Source organism: Tasmannia lanceolata, unplaced genomic scaffold (genome assembly GCF_043159265.1).
Source record: "Tasmannia lanceolata isolate RefF3 unplaced genomic scaffold, GAP_Taslan_0.1 ptg000006l, whole genome shotgun sequence".
Taxonomy (NCBI): domain Eukaryota; kingdom Viridiplantae; phylum Streptophyta; class Magnoliopsida; order Canellales; family Winteraceae; genus Tasmannia; species Tasmannia lanceolata.
The window spans coordinates 28149500-28153412 of record NW_027518683.1 but is presented as its reverse complement, the minus strand read 5'-3'; the positions used below and the strand labels follow the sequence as shown (position 1 = coordinate 28153412).

General features: G+C 38.2%; 1 long non-coding RNA gene across 1 annotated transcript; it reads right to left on the bottom strand.

Annotated features, from left to right (window-relative positions):
- Nucleotides 1-831: 831 nt before the first annotated feature.
- Nucleotides 832-1664, bottom strand: LOC143878535 (uncharacterized). The gene is made up of 2 exons (XR_013251008.1): nucleotides 1401-1664; nucleotides 832-1257 (listed from the first exon to the last, which is right to left on the bottom strand). It is a non-coding gene; the product is annotated as an uncharacterized LOC143878535 (long non-coding RNA).
- Between the last annotated feature and the right edge of the window lie 2249 nt (nucleotides 1665-3913).

Here is a 3913-nt window from a genome sequence, read left to right as displayed (position 1 = left end):
AGTCATCTAATCTACTCTTCAAAATTTGTAAAAATATAATATATACTGTGGTGAGCTAACGCCCAATGTGTAATCGAGCTTTCTATATCAGATGGATCAAATACACTACAATCAAATCATGAACGAGAGCATTAAATCAAATGCAACAATTACGTTGTAAGCATGCATTGCATCATGACAAAAACATATAAACAACAATGGATTTAACAGTGAAAACAACAACGAGTTTTTATGATACAAAAACAACAAATAATCCACCAGTCATAGCTGTGGCGACAGTCACCTCCCATAGTGAAGGACTAACAAACACCAACTTCACATCCCCTACCAGCAGCAGGTTGTCTATCCCCTACCGGCAGCAGGTTGTCTATCTGTCCAACTCAGTCATAGCCAGGTTTTACAGCTCCTACTGGCAAAGGTTAAATGTCTACTTTCATAGCTTCTATTAGACGAGGTAACAAAATCCAGTTTCACAGCCGCTACTGGATGAGGTAAGGACCGATCTCTCATGACTACGCAGCAGTTTCACCCTCCTACTGGCAAAGGTCGGTATGATAACATAGCTATACTAGAGTTCCATGAGCATATACTCATATAGCATCGCACCGGTCAAGTCGGACTCACAACAATTCCATGGAACAACTCAACATGTTGCAAACATGAAACAATTGTAATCACACACAACAATACATCGTACTTGATCCATGATTTTACGTCACTAAAACATGCTAAAATCATGCCTTAAAAGTAACTTGGGAACATGCAAGTTTTAAATCCGTTTCCAACAATTTCTTTAACAGGATTTTCAGATCATAAACTATATGCAAAATCGATCAAACACAAATAAAATACCAATATAGAAATACAAGCTACTTACTTGTGATGTGGTTCAAGTCATCCCAAATACGGATTTCATGTCCAAGTCATGGTGCAAATCTCCTTACAAGTTAGATTACCTCCAAATCAATATTTTCAATCACACATTATTTAGGGCGAATCATGCCCAAAAATAAAAATCGGAACCCAAATTGCGGCCCAGCCAACACCCAGGATTTGGTTGGCCGAACCCGCGAATCCAGAAATCTTTTCCACACACGGTTCAGTGCGCTTTCCTCCCACAAGACTATGTTTCCAATATTAAACATCCAGAATCACCATATTCCATATCCTTGATCCCTTTAGGTCTCTTGAGCATCAATCAAAATCGATCCCATCAGATTTGCCGGTGTCTTTACAACTCGAAGATCCATACGAACCCTTCAAAAATATTGAAAACCTCGTAGTACAAAGATCAACAATAAAAAAATCACAAAAGTCGTGATTTAACAACTGAAAATCGTTCCTAATACAATTAATATGATTCTTAGTCCTTTAGACTGACAAATAATCATAATTCTTACCTCGAAGATCTTCTTCTTCATGCAAACGACCTCCATCAGGCAGAACTTCTCCACCTTTAGAGTTTTCTCCAGAGATCTCCTCTTCTATGATTTCTTCTGCAGAAATAATTGTGATTTACAATTATATATATCCTCCCCCTCAGATATTGATTATCATATGTATATGAGGAGAATTGATGTAGAGCCTCCTCATGGGAGGGGACAATGCTGGAGCATTGCTTCTACGACCATGTGAATCGATAATCAATGGGGGAGGTGCGGCATAGTGGGTATAGCAACTAACCATAGGTTTAAAGTGCACATATGGGATAATGCGATGCCTTAGAACATGTTCCTTCCTGTCCATGATACTAATTCATTGTTATTCTTAAGTTAAATCTTCTTTCAACTATAGAGGCGCCCACTCTACCACATAACTCGGGTCAGCAATATACTTCCTCAGCATTGAAACATGAAATACAATATGCACGCCTGCCAATCCTGACGGTAATGCCGCCCTATAATCCACCTTGCCGGTTCGCTCCAAGATTTACACAAACTTAGGACTTAACTTCCCTTGATACCAAATTTAACCACTTCTTTAGCGGGGGAAATCCTCAAAAATACATGTTTACCGAGCTGAAATTCTAACTCTCCTACAAGTGTCGGCATAACTCTTCTGATGACTTTGACTTGCTTGAAGGCACTCTCTAATCAATCTGACTTTCTCTCCTGCTTGCTGCAAAATGTCTGCTCCAATGGTTTTCATTTCACCGAACCATACCAACAAGTAGGGGATCTACATTTTCTACCATATAAAAGCTTCATATGGGTCCATCTTTATGCTAGCTTGATAGCTGTTGTTATATTCATATTCAACCAAAGGCAATTGTGTATCCTAAGATCCCTTAAAATCAATGAGAATAGCCCTAAACATATCTTCTAAAATCTGTATGGTCTTCTCCAATTGTCCATCAGTCTACAGGTGGTCTACTGTACTAAAATTCAAATTTGTTCCCAAAGCTTTATGCAAACTTTGCCAAAAGTGAGACACGAACCTGGTATCTCTGTCGGACACAATAGTGACCAGTACTCCATGCAATCGAACAAATTAGAAACCAAAATCGGAACATAATCACGGCTCAGCTAGTACCTAGGGTTTGGTCGGCCAAACCTGAGAATCTGGAAATCTTTTCAGGCGTCCGAACCTTCGGCTCAGGCGTTTGAACTCGCTAGGAATTTCAAATTTGTTTTGGGATCTAGATTTCATATTATTGGTTTAAGGGTTACTTCCTAGGACCCTTATGTGATGTTATTGCACTATTCAGATTAAAGATATTGAATCGTTCGAAGAGAATGGAGAACAAAACAACATCTGTCATCGAGGTACATAATAATGTCCTACTTTGGGTGCTTTGTAAACCCTACACATTTTGAATCAACATTGATGTTGAGACTGTATTTGTATTCTATCTTTGAACCTTAGAGATTATCTTGGGTCTAGCATTTCTATTTATGTTTAAGCTATTTGGATATGATACCGCTACTACTCTGAACCTTTGATAATAGCTGTTATGAACCTCTGTTCTGAAATCTAAACCTTTGAAACTATCTGATATGGACCTTGGACATATTATTTGGACACTTCTGTGGAGGCTTGGGTTATTTTTGGACCCGCCGTGGGGCTAGTACACTTGGACTTCTAGCCCGTCAGTGGGATAAAACACTGGTTTTGTCAACTTGTATCTGAACTTTGAGGAACTAGTTCCAACACCGTGGACGGTCGATGTAAGCAATAACGTGTCTTCTGGACCAGGCCAATGATTCTGAACTGGATTTGTATTCTGGACACCTTCTGAGTTTGACTACTATTTTGATACTGATTAGTTTTATTGTACCTTTTATTAGTATTATTTATGACATCTACCTTTCATTGTTGTTGTGCCCATTATTGCTATTTGAGACTTCAATACTCAGCTCTGACCTTATCTGTTTGACCCTTATTGAGCCATGGAATGGTTAGGCCTACACTTAGAATAGTATTTTATTATGTTTTGACCTTTTCAGCTGACTGTGGCTTATGATATTTTTAAATTTTAACCCTTGTGCGGAGAATGAGGAATTTGACGCTTAGCTTCTGGACTAGTTTAGCTTGGAGAATAGTGAGTTATTTGATTTAGTTTCCGAAAGTAGTATGAAATAATGACTAAGACTACATTTCTGTTTATTTTATTATTGAGGGGAGAGCTGATATTTGATTTGATTGTATTAGATTCATATTATTGGGGTTTTGATTATTAATGAGTATGAAACTAGCTAAGTTTTGGTTCTGTTATTGCTTTGTAGCCTTGTATGCTTGTGGGATTTATCATGCAGGTGTATGGCACTGTCATTCTACTCCCAGGGTGGGGTTTGGGGCGTGACACAAACCCTTCAAAAACATCGAAAACTTGTTAGTGCAAAAATAGAAAATAAAGAATCGCAAAAGTCACGATTTACCAATTGTAAACCGTTCTTAATACGATTAATATGAT